Consider the following 20,137-nt stretch of genomic DNA (forward strand, 5'->3'; position numbering starts at 1 on the left):
ACTGCCACTGTTATTGTGTGCGAAACAATTGGCTGTCCTCGTCTCCGATTAATCGACTAAAAAACATTTTTAAAAATTGACCGCGACGGAAAACGGAAGTAATCATATAAAGCTGGCAAATCAGCGAGGGGTTGCTAGTTTAAGTTGTAAAAGCATAAAGATGATGTGTCTATTTAACGAATGCAGTTAGAGCTCTGGCTAAACTATTTTTTTTTTTAATAAAAATGAAAGATCACAATTATTATAATTAGAAAGGTTACAACGATTCAGTTGAATTACATGTAATATAATTCTTTGTGAAAGTAAATACGTTTAGTCTTAATAAGTGTTTTTCTTATTCATAGACATAATGCGTTGATAAAACATGCCTTTCAAGTATATAGAGCTGCGAATAAAATAAATAGCATTAAGTGAGAATAATTTTCCTACGGTAATCCATCTTTTTACTTCTTTGTACGAAGTAAAGGAAGTATTGTGATCGCGAAAAGTTTCGGTTTTTACATTTCAACGGAAATATCAATTTTGACCATCCCTGAACCCATTATGACTAGTTTCGGCGTGACGTCTGTACGTACGTATGTATCTCGCAAAACTCAACAACGATTAACCGTAGAATGTTGAAATTTTGGATTTAGGGCTGTTGTAACTAGCTTCTTAATTGCAGTAATAAGCTCTCATTGAAAGCTTTTCAATTATATACGATAAGCGGTACTTATTTTCATCGGTTCCAGAGTTATAGCCAAATTAAATTTTAATTAATGAAATACGCGTATTTGGATCCTATAAGGGGAAGGCTTCGAATCAGACTTCATCTCCTTTTTGTAATTTTTTTTTTTTTTTTATTTAAATATATTTATTTATTAATCTCTCATTTTAAAAAAATTACGATAAATAATAATTCAATAACAATATTAAAAAAAAAATCAGACGTTATTAATGGAATAAAATCTTATGTACTTTTCATTTAAAAAAAAAAATGTGTATATGTAATTAGAATTCTTATTATTCTTAAACGATAAGATAAATTTTGAATTCTAATAAGATGTTTATAGTTATCTCACGCATTTGCAGTTAAAGACCTGTAATTAAAATAACTAGGAATTCATTACTATATTAAAGTTACAGCAAATTTTTAATTAAGAGTTTTTAAAAATTAAAATAACGTATTTTATATTTCACGCTGAATTACGTACTAATTCTAAATTATTTTGATCGATGACGTGAACGCTACGATATTTAAGTTAAAATAAAAATTAAAAATAAAACGAGAATCTTAATAGATTCGTTAATTGTACTGTGATTCGTTGTTGATATTTCACGGTTTTGGCCTCGTACCTTTTTTAAAGTAATTCATATTTCTAATGTTGTACTAAGTATTACGAATAAATATTTAGAAAATACTACTTGTGAGGATTTTCTGATATATAAGTTAATTATAATTTTATAATAGAATACAATTAGTTTAAAAACTGTGCGTGATTAGAATATTTTCTTTGATATAGCTGTAACAAACAAATCTTCGTAGAAACGTAGGCGGGTAAACGTACAGTTAATCCGAGCCAAAATTTAAATGAATTTACTTATCCAAAATTAAATTTATCACGTATAAATTAGTTCATGGCCAAATGCTGCGTATATATAACAAATAAACATCTTATTGTTTGCTTTTTAATTTAATTTAAATTTTGAATCTTTGATGTAGATTTAATTTTTCTGGCGATTTTATTATTTTTAAATATTATGATAGTCCATACGTTTATAATTTATTTTAACTTTTTAATTGTTCTTTATTATCTGAATATAATAATTGTTTCTCATTGAATCACGCAAATAATCTTTTACACTATAACTTTTACTATAAAAGTTACGATAAATCTGACATTCTTACAAATCAATTTTTTGTTCGGTTTTAATCTTTCAAGATATCAACAACTAACGAATGGAATTTATTGTAAATAAAACTTTTTTCTTTTTTTTTAAACATCCCACCGTTAGATATTGCTCTTCAGAGGATGAGATGAATGATTTGTAGGGTGTGTGAAAATGCGATGCCTGACCGGGATTCGAACCCGGGACCTGCGGATGAAAGGCCGAGACGCTAATACTCGCGCCACGGAGGTCGGCTGTAAATAAAACTTGTGATGTTCTAGAGTTACTTATGAAAATACAATGCTTTTGGATCGATGTTATTCCCGTAACACTTTACAATCCTGGATACACTAGGTCAGATCTTTTATAGTGCTTCAGGTAAAGAAGAAATGATAATTCATTTGTAATAAATTAGCATCTACCGTCGTAGCTTCGCCCGCCCTATATGGGTATAAAACTTAAAAAATTGAAAATTAAATTTTGTAATCGCATGTGGGCTATTGCTTCTAGAGTTATCGTTACTCACAACTACCTTTCCCGTTTCTCTTTTGCTTCAAACGATTCCATTTGAAATAGTAGAATTATCGAAGAAATGTTTAGATAAAATATACGTTTCCAAAATCAATATTTTTATTAAATCAGGAGAATATTTAAGTTGTTCAAGAAGTAATTTACTCTCAGAACAGCAAAGCGAGTTTAATAATTCGATTTTGCGGCATCGTAACGGTCACATATTTTAATCGTTTACCTATGAATACGAGTGCCGCTTTTTAAGTTTTTACAAAAACAATGAAATAAAAAAAATTTTGATACAAATAGTTTTATTGTTTCTCAAAATATTCGCCTTTAAATTTATACGCTTTTGCATGCGTTCGAACCGATTTTCGAAACACTTTTTGCAATCAAAAATAAGGTTTTAGAAGGTTTCAACAACTTCTTGAGGTGATGAAAATCACTGTCCACGCATTTTTTGTAGAATGACGCGATATTTTCGGTTGTTTTTCCTGATTTCATTAATGAATTCCAATAAAAAAATTCTTGTATACCGTTCAGCATTAACTGTTCTTCGAACCTCTAAAGCGATGGTTTTTACATGTTCATATTCAAGCGATCATATTCTTGAAAGTGATTCTCAAACGAACCGGTTTTATAGGATTCGGTTCATCTTATAAACCCAAAACGTTGATTGTCGCTTAGTTTCCGGGTCGTACAAATATATCCAAGTTTCGTCTCCTGTTACGATGTTGTGTAAGGATTTTACATTTCATCGGTCGAATGTTTTCAGAATTTCCTTACACCGACTGACACAAGCCTGTTTTTGAGCTTCGGTCAAATTATGCGGAATCCATCGGGAACAGATCTTTTTCGCAGTTAACTTTTCATGCAAAATCGAATATGCTGTAGTCTTCAATATGCCTAAGGATGCCTCTACCACACGGTAAGTCACATGTGCCGATCCTCTTAAGTCATGTTGCGTAAAGCATCGATGTTTTTTGGAACGACAACTGACTTTAGTCGACCTTCACGAAATTCATCGCTGACAGACGCATGACTGCGACGATTATGTGCAAACCGATTGTAAATAATCTGTTCTGATGGTGATTCGTTACGAAAAGTCGAACGAAGCGATTCGAGGCGTCGTTGTTGAATTAGGTTCCTTTTACTAAAATCGTAAAAAATCATCCGACGAAAACCTTCACGCGAAACTTCCATTTTTTCACAAAAACCTTTCTTTTTGTGAAAACGCTCACTGTAAACACTCGGCCGATTTCTGAGCTGACACTGTTGTAACAATAAAAATGTCAAATTTTACAACAATGTAATGTCACATCTCAATAGCGTCATTTAGTGGTCCTTTGTAAAAACTTAAAAGGGGACCTCCGTACCTTTCAAATTCAGATACTCAATTTCAGAGTGATAATCAAAAAATGATTTTAAACCTAACATTCTTCTCGAATGTTGAACTCGATTTGTATATGTCGCTCTTTTAGTCTCCGAGAACGCTCTGCCGAAAATTCACGTTGGGTATTAGTAGCCCTGGAAGTTCTTCTTCCTATCCATGACCTTGCCGCCTAGGCGTGAAAATATTTATACCGTTAGGAAAATGGAATGTCTGTTATTTATGTGTTCGGCTTAACCTTGATGGAACTTCTTATTCCAGGATGTAAAGATATAGCGTGTTACTTTACTCGCGTGAGGATTAGTTCTCGCCAGATTAGACTACATTAAATTAAGTAAAACACAAAACAATTTTCTGAAGTCGATGATGATATTGAAGTTCTATATTTCTCCCAAACCATAATAATTTTGTTAGATATATAAATAGCCCTCATTCCCTTTAATTTTATTATCAAACTAATTTGTTTTTACGTATAATACGATAATAAAGCAGATTGATTTTTTATAGACCGTGACATAAAATTTTGTAAACCGCATAAAAACTGTCGGATGAAGATTTTATGAAAGTAAACGGTGATCGATATAGACAATATCTGGTTTGAATTGTCATTCCGGGGGTTATAAGAAAGCTTATAATTGAAATTTCGTAATGATTGTGTCAGTAGTAAAAAAACCTTGTTGAGAATTTAAGAATTTGAGAAAATATAAATTTACACAATTTGATATATTTTGTTTTTAATAAATTTCAATATTCTTACATTTGTATTTAGTTTCTGTCGACTTTATTTATACCAGTTTACTCAGTCTCAAATTCCCTATATGTTTTGTTTAAAAATGTTATGTGTTGATTGTCCATTTAACAAACTTATTTTACGCCAAAATTTAACAAAAAAGTTTTTTTTTTGATCACCAATCGTTTTTGTCTTTTATCACAAATTTATCAAAAACTATTAAAAATACGGTTTAGGGATAATTCTTTTCAATATTTCAGTTGAGATTTTATATAAAACCACTAAATTTACCCCTTAATTTAGATCCCAAGAATTACAATCTGGTTCAATTTTAGCAAATGCGCGTAAGTCATATTCGCCAATTGACACTCTCTAGTCAAGCGTAACCAGTGTTAAATTAATTTTTACCAGTAGAACATGTTCTGAAAGTTTGTTACATTCTTCGTAATTCACTGTGTATATTCAACTTATTTTATACCATTTTTTCAGAATTAAATTCTCCAAAGGTTTTATTTAAACATTTGATGTGTTTATTACCCATTTAACTAAGTTATTGTATGTTGAACATAAAACAAATATTTTTTAACCCAATTTATTGGTTTTCACCCCAGATTTCTTAAACACTACTGGAGATATGGTTGTTGGGCCTATTTTATTTGATTTTTCGGGTCAATATACATAAGAAATCACTAATTCTACTCGTTACTTAACGTCGTAAAAATTACAGTACGACCTCATTTCACCTGGGTAGCTGAAATCCGAGTGAAATCTTTCCCTAGCCGTAACTCGCAAACGAAGCATTTTCGGACAATGTTTATATGAACTTTTTCCATTATTTTCACGAGTATAATAGAATACGAAAGTCCGGGGAGAACTTCGTGATGCACACCGTGTACGCACACAGTGCATATTGCAGTGCGTGTATATGCCTTGTGTATATACTAGCTGCTCAGCCAGGCTTTCCAGGGAGATTGCCGTGGAGGGCGGCGTCTCGGAATGGGATTATTAAGTGTCCAAAATTGATTACCTCTCGTGCAAAAATATTTCTTTTTGAATGATGAAAATTGATATAACGAAAGTTAAATTAGAAATTTAATTCTAAAGATCGATACTAACGAATCGGGATTATCCGCTAGTGATCGGTATATTCCGGTGCTAAGCTAAGGGGGACGGATATACACATACAGATGCCCTTTAGTAGGGTAGAAAGATATTCCCTTAACTAGGTACAGCAGATATAATTCTTTATTTGTACCAAACCCATGTGAGATACGGTTGACAGTAGTTTACGTGTGTGGCATATTATAGATTTATCTATACTATAATTTTAAAGAGGAAGCGATTATTTGTTAGGGGTAAACAAAAACTACCCGATCTATCGCTACTAAATCTTTACCCATGTTTCTTGGCATAACTTGTAAGGGTTTTGGGTATATTAATTCTTGAAAACAAAAAATATATATATATAGTAGTGGAAGTTAGCCGGTTGAAGCACAAAGCATAATGAATTGAATTAGTGATCTGTGAACAGGTTTTCAACTGAATGATTCGAATGGATAATATTACATAATACAATTAAATTTACATTAAATAAAGTAATCTATCTACACTATTATATAATAAGTAGTACGGTTTATTTTGTTCGGAATAAACAAAAAACTACACGATCTATCGCTACTAAATATTTTTATCCGTTTCCTGGTTTAACTTAAAAATCGTTAAAAAAAAAAATATATATATATATATATATGTGTGTGTGTGTGTGTGTGTGTGCGCGCGCGCGCGCGCACTTGAAAATACTCTTCGGATAAATATTTAAAAACCATTTTCGGGTTTTTTAATTCCGATTTTTTTAAGGAGAGCGAAGGTATAAGGCGCTGTGGCTCAACCACCTCAGTCACTGCCATCGTTATTGTGTGTGTGACTAGCTGCACCTGCCTCCGATTACTTGACTAAAAAACATAAAATAAAAAGATCGATGCTACGGGAAACGCAAGTAACCCTACAGCGCGGGCGAAGCTGCGACGGGAATCTAGTAGAGAAATAAAAGGAATTTCTCTAATCTAAAATGAAAGATAAAACGGAGACAAAATTCAAAGAAATATTTTAAATACACGCACATATGATTTTACTTTTCTTCTTTTTGTTTTCGTACAAAAGATTTAATTACGGTAGCTAATATAATGAAATCTTTTTTTATATCACTTAACCGAAAGGGTTGAAAATCTAATTAGGGAATGCGTATAATATACATAATAATTTTATATTCAGTACGTTCGTGTTTTATAATAATAGTAATAATCATTTTTATTGTATTTTGTGAAAACATGATGACAAAGCGATGTCCTTTATACTTGTAATACACAGAGGAGGTAAATATTATGTGAAGAGTATAACTACCTATGTTTTAATGCAATATGAATGTTTTGTGGTTTGTGAAGAGCTGAGCGGCGTTTTTGCAAAGAGAAATAATTTTAATTAGGGCTGCTGACAAGAAGAATAGTACTGTAGAAAGGAGTGTAATGGTGTTACTGTACCGGGCAGCGGTATACGAGAGAGAAATAGCAAAGAGGAGAATAGAAAGAGAGGGTCTTACTCAGCTGCTGCATACATAATATTATGAGGAAACGGAAACGTTCCTCCTTTACGTTCTATCTTGCCAAGTCTCTTACATATTCAGTAAATTTTTACTTTAATTCTCTTTACAGGACTATTTTTTCTCCTTTTATTTTATTTCTGTTGAATTTTTATATTTGGATAACTTGGTGGTAAAAATTATTAATTTCTCTGAATAATATATAAAATAATGCTTATTAAAAAAAAGAAAAATTACGTAAACTACTTCTACATTTTATATATAACTTGATTACCGAATGTAATCGTCAGAACTGGGTAAATAACACAAAGTTTTAGTAAAACTACAACCAATATAATACTCAGCATAACAATTTTTTTAAATTTTTAATTAGTTTACTTTCTAGAGTTTTAAGGCAAAAAAAATGCGGTAATCAATCAAAAAATGGGTTATGTGTTTTTTGCATTTCTTTCATAACCCAGGATCCCAAAAAAACAAAAATTGGGGGTAATGTTCTTACACACAGGCGTATGTTCTCTTGTTTGAAGCTTAATTGAAAATTAATTAACTGTAAAAACTAATTTTCATGAAATCTGGCATAGAGACTCGTGTGTATAGCCAATTTGTTGGTAAGTTTTTGGGGTCAGTACCTCCAGGGGGCAGAGAGCTTTTTGGGGTAATATTTTTTTCAAAGTTTTGCAAACATAATACCGCTTTACATGTCCGCTTGCTTATCTTACAATTTAAAAAAATTTGCACCCAAATTCCCCCTTTCCACGAAAATTGAATAAATTAATTTTTTATTTATTGATACTTTTTAACCAAAATTCTTTTTTTACGTCTTCCTAGACATATATTTTTGGATTTTTTAAATCCTTTTGGGTTATTTTCATGTATAATTATTTTTCCACTATATAAGAATTAAAAACCGATGACAGAAAAGCATTAAATTTTTGTCAAATTGTTTTTTATTTTAATTTTGTTCTTCTAAATAGAAATATATAACGATGAATAAGACATTCAAAGATAATTTTAATTTTACGGAAACATTATATAGAGTGTCCCACGAAGAAACTGAGAAACTTACAGGACATGTTCTGCTGGTGAAAATAATGAAAAAAGTTCATATCATAGTAAAAGTGAACATGTAATATAGGTTAGTTTAGAAAATAGTTTAGTCCTTTCTTTGCAGAAAGTGCCACTACAGAAAAATTTCAATAGACTTATTAAAATTAATTTCTTTCCTTAAATTTAAATTGATTGTGAATAAGAAAGATACACTCGTATTATTTTCATAGAGAACGCTATACCGACCAGGTTCTACATATACATAAAAACTTGAGTGCTCAGTATTCGTGTAGATGTGAATTTATTTCTTGGTCTCCTACACATCCCGGCCTAACTCTAACGGCTTTTCTATAAGGAGATTAATTAAAAACATTGTAAGCAACGAAAGGTGTTGCAATTTGATGCAGTTACGAAAACTTTTACTTCTTGGGCATCTGGTTGAACGATTAAATCGGGTAGTTGTATACGTCCCATGATTCCGGGGATGAGCATGGTTTTTCCTTTAAAAATCCTGTACCATCTATGTAATTCTTGAGGAAAAGCGATACTTGCATATACCAGTCGATGCAAAATCTGTGTACTATCAATGTGTTGTTCCCTCTGGATAAAAATAACCTGATCTTCCGACAGTTGTAGGAGGCATAAGAGGTCTTGAGGTATACTCAGACCGGAGTTATTAGTCTAGTATTGCGGTTGCTCTGACAATTGATCGTCCTTTTTACCGCTCTCCTTTTCTCTTATTCTTGATACCTTGTTTCCCATTATTGTTTTGCAAATTTAAGTTTGACCCTGAAGATGCCGAGATTTTTATGATATAATCAGTATTTCCTTCGTTTTTATCTGTTTTAGGACTCCCTGTGGACAGACTCAGCGATATTGTTTTACTGAACAAGTAAAACATGGCCTCCAGATGTCACCTAAAATATATATATAAATAAGCGAAAGATTGCGATTGCCATTAGGAAAGTTACGCCAGACACGATTGACTAGAAGAATAGACTTCTGCAGAGCCATAGACGAATAAATATTGTGTTTTTTACACATTTAAGTAAACTCTAAACCTTTTGAATTTTAGCTTTTGTAGTATTTCAGTCTTTTTTTAATTACTAGAGTTACAAATTACAGAATTTTCCGGGGAATGTATATAATACTAGCCGGTCCATCTAGCCAGAACCTGGTTCCTCGGGGCTCAGGTCAGCCCAAACGAATCCCGAGCGGCTCCCCAGGGCCTCTCGGGGCGAAATGAGAGCTCACGCCGCTCACCATTCAAAATTTTCCAGTGTGACCGGCGTCCTGGATACCCGCAAAGCTTTCTTCGATCGCCATTCCCAACTACCCAGAGGGCTCCACCCCTGGACCACCGCGCTATACGTTATCCTCATGGTTGTGAGAATAATACTGATAAATAATAATTGTAGTATTCAGGATTTATAGAAACATGAAAAAGAAACTAAATTACATAATTTAGAATAATAGTAACTAAAGTATGCACACCTTTAATGACGAAAGGTTCATAACTTATTTCTTTGCCATGATGGCAGAAATATAATGAAGTAAAAGAGGTAATCTACTTAATGGATATTTTTAATTCACAACTCGATTCTCGTGCGATCCGATAACGAACAAGACAAACTTTATATGAGTATATACACATTTCCAAATAACCGTAATCTGCTAGATCGAGAGTGTACCTGATGCAACCGGAAGTTATCCTTCAACCTACTAACAAATATCCCGTTTGAATTTTGAAAATCGGATGATTGTTTGCAGAGATATTAAAAGAACACCCCACTGCAGCTCCCAAAACAGTGCCCAAAGGCACCCGGTTTGTTACCAGTCGATGCTGATGATTGGTCTAGCCTCCCACTCGGTGCTCGCATACCTCACCACTCTAGTCTCACACGCGGTCCCCAAGGAAAGCCCATTATTGTTAAAAAGAAATTTTTAAAATTTATTTAACAGAATTTTTTTAATTTATTTAATATTATTTTATTTAACGTAAATTTCATTCTATTATTTTTGAAATATTATTCATTCAATTGATTCGAATCATTCAATTCAAATCCAGTTCATACTCTGTGGACACTAACAGTTCACAGTTCATTAATTCAATTCATAAAATTTTGTGCTTCAACCAGCAAATTTCCACTACTACTTCTGCTGCTGCCGCCGCTCACCGCTGCTGCTGCTACTACCGCCCACCACAAGTACCCCTACTATTACCCAGTACTACTATTACTACCCATTACTACTACTACTACCCATTACTACCCACTACTACCACCTTCCACCCACCATCTACTACTACTACCCAACACCTACCACCTACTATCCACCACCTACCACCTACCACCCACCACCTACCACCCACTACCTACTACCTACTACTACATGTAATACTACTGCTACTGCTACTATTACTACTACACGCACGCACGCGCGCGGGCGCACACACACAATATATATATATATATATATATATATATATATATATATATATATATATATATACATACACACACACACACATAAATAACCGCATACGTACACACGCGCGCACACACGTTTTTCCCCAAGATGTAATATATTTAAAAACTTCAGTTATGCCAAGAAACATGGGTAAACATTTGGTTGCGATTGATCGAGTATTTATTTTTTTTTATACCGAACAAACAAAAACCCTCTTCCTCTTTGTGTAATAGTATATGTGTATGCACACACACACACACACACACACACACACACACACACACACATATATATATATATATATCGTTAAAATAAAATTACGGCTGATGTCTGTAACAATTCACAATGTCTCAGAAGCTGTAAACAATTAAACATTTGTTGAGGAGGTTCAAATTAACTGAGATACATCGATAAAAAATATTTTTTCTCTTTTTTGAAACAAAAAAATATGTATTTTTTATTTTATTTTTTTAAATTTTTGTTTTTTTTTTGTTGGCAAGAAAAGGTATCACAAGTTGTGTCGACTAATAATGTCATATGGTAACATCTTCATTACATAATTAAAACAAACTTTGAAGTAAAACGTAAAATTTTGCAACCGTTATTTCTTTTTATCTGTCTCTTGTAAAACGAGGGAAGCTGGACTACTATATAACAGACATTCTTGTTGAAGAAAAGAAAAGGTAATATTATTTTATTAATAAAATTCTAGTCTGTACCCGGTCAAGTGATTATAACCGTAAAATACCGTTTTATGTATACTCGTTCATATATATAATATTTATTTTTTGTAAATTTATTTTATAAGTTTATTTTTAAAATATTCAATAATTCAGTTTTAATGTAATTATATTTTATTAATTTTTCTAATATAATATTAAAAAAAGCATACATAGTGTACAATGTAAACTGTTAATTTGTTGTTTTTTGTTTTTTTTTATGAAAAAGCGGACATCAACAGCTGTGTTCATTAACCCAATGAAAATTGGTACCCTGTAAGAAGATGCCACTCCTAATCGGGATTTGAACCTGAGAGACCTTCCCACGAAATCCCGAAACGCTATCTACTCAGACAAGGAGGTCAGTTGGATCTGTTTTAATTTTATATCAAATTAAAAAGAAATAATTTTAATTTAAAGTTAAAATACATTTCATTGAAAACATAAATATTATTAATCAAAAGTATTATTTGTGGTATTTTTATTTTATTCGTCTTGTGAAGTAAAACAAAAATAATGGAATGAAACTGATCGTAAGCGATTGAATTAAGGTTAAACACGAATTAAAAGTAGGATTAGCTCACAAAAAGTGAGCTATAAATGCATACTGCATTTCTTTCATAATCGTTACTGCAGTTTGCCCGGAAGGTATCATGCATCTCTAGATCTAAAATAAGATTTTATTGTTGGAACTCATTTGAGTACAACTGTCATCGTTGAAAAGTTTTTTTGAATTTCTCCATACAACATAACGGTTAAGTCTTTTCTTGGTAATTTACAAAAAAGCACCACCAACCTTCGACAAACATTCTACGCTTTGTATTTTGGGTATTAAAGAATCCACGGATCTAAATTTAAAAAAAAAAAATGGATAGTGTGTTATCTAATTTTTGTAGATTATCAAGAGAGATTTTTCATGATCATTTTTTTTTCTTTACAGTTATTTTTCAAGAAAGAAGAAACAGTTGTGTTCAGAAATATTATGGTACGAATATCGTAAAAGTACTTTTAAAATAGGTTCTTTTTTCAGATAATATATTAAGAGAGAAACAGATTCATCTGCTTTGAGGTAGTAATATATTTATTTTTTCGTTAAATTTGAAAAAGATTTAATTAAAAATCTATATGGCAACGACATAGATTATTAGAGTAAAACAAATTTGGAAATGTGATACTTAACAAAGGACTTGTGAAAGTCATGAAATTAACATTAGTCGAACAATCTGAACTAAATAAACGTTATGTTCGCTTAACCGTCTGTTCCAAATAGGTTAGTTCTCTTTACGTTAAACACTGGTTACCTAATGAACTGCGAAATTAACAATTCGTCTATTTATTAAATCACAAATGTACATTGATTATATATTGTAGCTATTTTATTTTTATTAGATAAATCATTAAATATATATTGTCCTTTTTATAAAGGACAATTTATTAAGTAAATCATTAAACAGGTTGAAAATATGAAAAATAATTTCATAAAATTAATCTTATCTTTCTAACTTTTTCTTATTAATAATACATATATATACAAGTTCTATTCAGAAAATAACCGAAAATTTTTAATTACGCGACAACGAAGATATTTAGTGACGTGCGATTGGCAGCAATGTGTTTCGCATAACCTCCTCTGTAACCACATGTTCTTGGATTATTGATATCTCTTTTAGTTTTCGTGTTATCGTTATTTGAGTGCAACGTGTTTAAGTATTAGTAGCGATTTTTGTAATGTGCGACTTAGTAAAAAAAAATATATATATATAATGTCCACCAGTTCAGCATCTACACCCAGCAGACGGTCCGCTTCGCTTGAAATTCTGTAACTGTTGGAATACAAATCGACAACTATACAATTATGTTTTGTTTACCGACCACGTAAATTTCATTCGAGATGACGTCAATAACTTACGCGATGAGGAATACACGGGCAGAAGTAAATCCTCTCAAACGCTGAAAGGCAATTTTCAACATCGATTTATCGTCAATGTATGGTGTGGCCTTCTTCACGATCATCTGCTTGGACTGTTCATATTACCCGGCCACTTAAATGCTGAGGTCTACTTGTACTTTCTTCGAGAAAAATTGTCTCAGCTGCTTGAAGATGTCTCTTGCTGAGACGCAAAGTATACTTCCAGCACGATAGCCCGCCTCCCCGCTTCTATTGTGCCGTTTCCACTTACTTACATCATTATTTTCCTGAAAAATAGATCGGTTGTGGAAACCTACATTCCTGGTCACCAAGATCGCCTGATCTAACACCTTTAGATTTTAACGTCTGGGGTTGGATGAAAAATGTTGTACACAAAACAAAAATACGTTTTCGTGAGGAATTAATTGATCGCACTATCGATGCGACTGAGCACTTTAAGGACAGCCCTGAAGAACTAAAAAGAGCAACAAAAGCAGCACAGAAGCGTGCCAAGAAATGTGTTGAAAATGGCAGGCTCAGTTTTGAACATCTGTTGTAAACTACGTAAATTTTGGTCAAGTGTACCGTTATAAATAAAATTCAAATTTTTCTAACTTTTCTTCGTTTTATTCAACGTATCTTACACCATTTTGTTCAGATTTAAATCCTGAACAAGTTCTGTTTAATATTTTTATGTGTTACTACCCATTTAACGAAATTATCGTACGTTAAAAAAAAGACAGGGTTTTTTATCCCCAGTTTATTGTTTTTTACTCCAGATTTCTCAAGTACTATTGCAGATACGGTTCTGGGATCTTAGTTCTGGGATTTTATTTGGCTTTTTAGGTCAAAAAACCATACGAAATCACTAATTCTGCTTTTATAAATAACATCCTAAACGTTTTTGTACAACCTCGTTTCACCAAGGTAGGTGAAATACGAGCGAAATCTTTCTCTAGCCTTAACTCATAAACGAAGAATTTTAGGACATATGTTTAGCTGAAGTTTTTCCGTTACTTTAACGAGTAGAGTAGGGTATGAAACTCCCAAGAGAACTTCGTGATACACTCTGTGTATATTTTATATATGTATTTACCCCCAAGTGTGTGTGTGTGTGTGTGTCTGTCGCGCGCGCGCTTATTTAATTAGGATTGCCTGACAAAAAATCCGCAACGTCAAAGTAGTTTTTAGTTTCACATTTGTAGAGTCTCGTTTTCATTTTTCACTTCTTAATTACTATTCGTCAAAGAAAAGTCTTTTTAAATTTTTGGAAAAACTAAAAAAGTCCCGTTTTAATTTCTTTGAAAATAATAATAATAATAAAAGGAAGGAAATTTTTAATTATTATTTTTGGCACGATTTCAGAAAATCAGAACTGTGATAAATTGTGATGAAATCTTACCTATTCTTATTTAAAGAAAGCTTTTGTATTTTTCTCATATTTGTAATAACGTGAGGTAGATAAGCTTTATTTTACATTCTTCAACGCAAACTGACAATCAAGCAGTAAACAAAAGAGGTTTATTTATTATATAAATAAAATATTACGCTACAATTATTGTTTATTTTGTGATTGTAAGTCATGTGAACAACACATGACTTCCTTATATGCCTATTAAATTACACTTACACATTTTTTTTAAATAAAAAGTACTTCTGATATTTTTCATTTTTTTTTTTTTTGTTATTGAAATAATTCAATGAGAGATTGTTACAATGAGAGATTAATTGTTCAATAATAATAATGTTGTATTATTATTAATTCAATAACAACAATAAAAACAAAAAAAAAAAATCAAAATCAGAAGTTATTAGTGAAACCCACCGGGTTGGTCTAGTGGTGAACGCGTCTTCCCAAATCAGCTGATTTGGAAGCCGAGAGTTCCAGCGTTCAAGTCCTAGTAAAGACAGTTATTTTTACACGGACTTGAATACTAGATCGTGGATACCGGTGTTCTTTGGTGGTTGGGTTTCAATTAACCACACATCTCAGGAATAGTTAAACTGAGAATGTACAAGACTACACTTCATTTACACTCATACATATCATCCTCATTCATCCTCTGAAGAATTATCTAAACGGTAGTTACCGGAGGCTAAACAGGAAAAAGAGAGAGAGAGAGAAGTTATTAGTGAAGTAAATTTTTATGTACTTTTCATTTTAATTCAAACATTTTTACTTTAGGTTAATAATTATTAATAAATCAATATGTTTAAATTAAAAAAAAAAAAAAAAAAAAAATACGGGTGAGTATATGTTTATGAAGTTGGATTCGAACCGATGTATGCATGGTTGCGAATTCGACAGGTTTCCACTTACTGCACATAACTGCTTAAGCGACGTGAAACAAAATTAATAAATATACTAATATAAAATGCTGACACGGACACCACAAAAAAAATGTGATGCAATGTGGTGTTCACCACAATGCGATTATGTAACTGTCCACTTTCTTAAAGAATTGGAAGAACGTATCTCACTTTCAAATGAAATAAATTTAAATGAAGTGCGGCAAAAAAGAACAAGGAACAAGATACACGGAAGTCACGTGGTGTCTACATCATACTTTTTACACTTTAAATATTATTTATTTATTTAATTCTACCGCTCGCCTGTGACGTCACAACATAGCGAATGACTACAGCAGCTGTACTTCAGCGTTACACTAAAGTTCCTTGTGATGAGAGAGGGTACAATACCCACTTAGCCGCCAGTTTATTTAGAGCATTTATTGGGGTAGGAGTGTGAATTTGCAAAACTTTTTTTGCAAATATTGTTATATTTTAATCGTTAACAAATGTGCTTAAGAGAAATACGACCTTAATTATAGGACTAATCTCAAAATACTGAGGATGACCTTGCTCCGCAGCCTCACCCCCTTAACCTTTTAACTTTAAAATTTAAGAGCATCAATGCCCGATATATAGAAGTAATCTGGCCAAGTTTGGTCAAGATCGGTCCAGTAGTTCTTGAGATATAAGGTGATTTAGAGGTCGACACCGAATACACAACACACAGGTACATACCAACATTAGCATCCGGAAAATTTCCATTCGGGTTTTTGGGTTCCTTAGGTGTCAAAACGTCAAGATCCGATGTAAACCGCATATACCCAAATCGGACTGATTATAATACTTTCCCTTCTAGAGCTACAACTCTACTATAGCGCTATGTAGAAGGGAAAGTAAAAAAAAAGTGTTGTTTTTAAATAATTCCTATGGAAAATAAAACCACTACCGCGATCTCACTGTAACACTGAATGTAACTGTTGTTTTCTTATGATGATTATAAGAGTAAGATTAATTATTTTCTTATGCAAGTTATTTTGCATCTTTACTTCACTTTTTTCAAATCGCTTTTTTTTAAATATTAATTAATTCGTGAAATACGATAATAAGTATTTTATTTATTTTTTTTTTTTTTAATTTTTGTACATATTTATTTTCTTACATAGCAATTTTTAGAAAAAATTATCTTTCTTTAATTTTTTTTTTTTTAAGTCAACTTCAATAATCAAATAAAGCTGCACACAGTATCGGAGAACTGATTGGGAAATAAGGCTAGTATGATTTATAAAGGATCTATTAAGCATGAAACTAATCGTTAAAGATATAGAACTACATTTACAAGTGTTTAACGCATGATAAACTGTGCTTTTGATTTTTACGGTGATAATACAAAGATTTCTGGTTTATTTTTAAAGGCATACAGAAGTTATGTAAATCTTAAGCGTTAAATAATACAGTAATTTCTTGTAGAGTACCAAAAGTTGTGTTTCTTAAAAATAGAATTTTGTAATTTTAAAATTTAATATTATTTTTTCTTAAAACCGTATGTTCCTTCGCTCAATCGGGTGTTTAACTACTGCTGCTCGATAAAACTTTATAAATTAATAAAACATTTTTATCGCTATTCTACACTTGTATAAAATTAAAATCTAATATTGCGAGCAATTTCGCGTAATTTTGTTTATTTTTCATTATTATTAAAATTATTTGCTCATTTAAATCGTGATTTAAACTCTTGTTAACCTAGTCTTGGTGGTAACATTAATAATTTTTGTAAAAGAGCCAAACATCATAAATTTTCAGTTCTCTATTTAGATATACATGAAAGAGATTATGCTTTAACTTATTTCACTTTTAATCTATGTTTTTCGTATTAAATAGAACAGTAATAAATTACCTAAAGTAAGCAAGATTTAGTTTTATTTTATTATTAATAATATGTAATTAGTTTTTACCGTAGTGTATAAATATATTTTAACATTAAAAATAAAAATCACGTAAAAGTATATAATCGACAAATTTTTTTTTATTTTCGTTGTCCCTTAACAAATTATTACGACCGTTTTTAAATTTACATATTGTTTCGGCGTCTCCGTATCGTTATAATTATTTTGGAAGAAAGCTCCACACGTTCAGATAATATCCAAAAAGGAACTTTCATTCTCTGGCCCGAAAGGAACTACAGAAATGAATATTTTCGACAAATAAGTTTCCGTTTATCTTTTATATCCGTCAAATTAATGAAGTGATTTTTACGTTTTCATATTTCTTAGATGATTATTTACCTATTTTTTTAATATTATCTTTTACTGCAATCTAATATCTGGTGGATTAACAATAGAAAGTTTTTTTTTTAATTACAGTTGGTAACGTAATAAAACAATTTTTTTGTTTAGATTATCTAATTTTAGAAAAAATACCGCGAGTAACGCTGAACAATGTTCTTAGATGAACTGAAATACATCATAATATAGTACTAGTATTTTCAGGTGTAATTGCAAGGATTTATATCACTAAGTAATACTTATATTGTTATATAGCTTCACGTGGTTGTAGTTAATTAAAATCTGTAATACATAAATAGAAATAAAATGAAAAACGGGGTTGAATGGAATCGGGATAAACATCTGTTTCATTACTCAAAGATTTGACAAAAAAATTCGTCACTGGTGGTGTTTGTCATACTTTTTTAAATTCTTTGCTAATTTAAGAACCGTTTACGTTTATAATTAAATTTCTTAACTCTTAATAATTTAGAATAACTCAAGGTATATAGACTCTCAGAAGTTGACTAAAATGAAAGAGCTAACATTTTGATATTTCGGTTAAAACGGAACCTGAATATCACACATTCATCCTGAAAATATTGTTGAAATTAATAAAGTAATACAACTTAACCAGAATAACAATAAAATAATTTTTTCCCAAAGAAATAAAGAAAAGTTGGGTAGCCAAATCTGTATTAATTTTTTTTGTCAATGAAGAAACCGCAAAGACTTTTCCAAACTTATATCGGGACAAAATAGGCAGTCTTAAAAAGAAACTAAATGTACTATATTTTTTTGTAATCAAATAGGTTTTTAATCTTTTGTTACGTATTATTTACAAAAGCAGTGATATAATTATGATAAAAGACTAATTAAATGTAAAATGGTGAATGAACTAAAAAACTCTTAAAGAAATCTAGGTTACTTTTTATCTGTGTTATTTTACCTCTCTCTATTTCTCTCTCGTTCTCTTTTCTATGTATATATTTTGTGTGTGTGTGTGTGTGTGTGTGTGTGTGTGTGACACACACACACACTAAATCAGTTCCCCGGCGTGCTCACCTTTATATTTCTTTGCCCGACAAAGGTTTCTTACAACATCCAACCATCTATTACGACGTTAGGGTGAGTATAGTAATCGCACCCACCATTGTAATTAAATAACCCTAATTCAGATCAGAATATCGATTCACGATTCTTTATTCCTCCATTCTGCGTCGAACTTATTCTAGACGCAAACTCTCGTTCCTAAAACGATTCCCTCATTCTTGACGTAGAAGTTCTCATAAGCTCCTGCCGTAGACGAAGCTCCCGTTGTCCAGGTGTTTCCGACGCGCAATGGCGTTTTTTTAGTCTGCAGAAGTTATCTAATCGATACTCTTTCTTTTCTTTGGTGGCATTTCCATAAGTTTGAAGGGTATAGAATCAAATGTTCCTATGCTTAAATTTCCAAATGTTGTTTTTAATTTTCCGATACCCTTTTTGTCCCGATATTATTATTTTTCCACTTCTAATTGTCCTACTATACATATATATACAACGAGTGTTTCAAAATTAATATTGGGGTTTTAAAGTTACGTAATATTTACTAAGTTTTATTTATATTGATAAATTATACATGAAATGAAAGAGCAACTCTTTCATTTAGTTTTGTTGTTTTTCCTATAAGCGTTCAATGTGAGCATTATTCGTCACACACCACAGATCCAGGAGATAGGACAGTTCATCCCAGGAAGTATGGAATAATTGATAGGACAGCTGCTTCAATCCTGTGTCTGAAGTCGAGTAGATCGGCCGGTAACGGTGCCACATATACTTGATCGTTTATAAAACCCCAAAGAGAAAAATCGCATGTGGTCTTATCAGGCGAACGCGAAGGCCTCGGAAAAACAAACCCTGTCACTGATCCCCGACGACCGATCCAGCGGTCGGGGAGAATTTCGTTCAATCAGTCACGTACAGCGTTATACGGGTGAGGAGGCGCACCATCTTGTTGCCGAATAAAAAACTCAGTTTTGGGGAGCCTAGTTCATACTGCAATATTTCGTGAGGATTTTCTGATCCCCGGATATGCACATTATGAGCGTCTACTTTTCCATTAACACGAAATGTTGATTTCTCACCGAATACGACACGATAAAGAAAGTCTTCATCGTCAAGGTGCATCATTTAAATTGCGAAGCTAGCACGCAAACCATAATGTGTAGATTTTAGAACTTCCGCACAGCTAAAACTGAATTGCTCTTTCTTTTCACGTATAAATAATCAATGTACGTGAAAGTTAAGAAATATTACGTAGCTTTAAAACCCAAACATTCATTTTTATACATTATTTATACAGA

At 31.9% G+C, this 20,137-nt stretch overlaps 1 protein-coding gene and 1 long non-coding RNA gene across 7 annotated transcripts in view; one reads left to right on the forward strand and one right to left on the reverse strand.

The window, feature by feature from the left end:
- The window catches only part of LOC142328853 (uncharacterized), a 343,892-nt gene extending 326,802 nt beyond the window's left edge, over positions 1–17,090 (forward strand). The window contains exons 6-9 of the long non-coding RNA XR_012757372.1: positions 11,117–11,294; positions 11,560–11,691; positions 12,271–12,315; positions 16,741–17,090. This is a non-coding gene — a long non-coding RNA (uncharacterized LOC142328853). The remainder of the gene's footprint in view (positions 1–11,116; positions 11,295–11,559; positions 11,692–12,270; positions 12,316–16,740) is intronic.
- The window catches only part of LOC142328852 (RNA-binding protein Raly), a 938,200-nt gene that overhangs the window by 563,577 nt on the left and 354,486 nt on the right, over positions 1–20,137 (reverse strand). The window lies entirely within an intron of this gene.

The sequence above is a fragment of the Lycorma delicatula genome, chromosome 8 (assembly GCF_047948215.1).
Source record: "Lycorma delicatula isolate Av1 chromosome 8, ASM4794821v1, whole genome shotgun sequence".
NCBI lineage: Eukaryota > Metazoa > Arthropoda > Insecta > Hemiptera > Fulgoridae > Lycorma > Lycorma delicatula.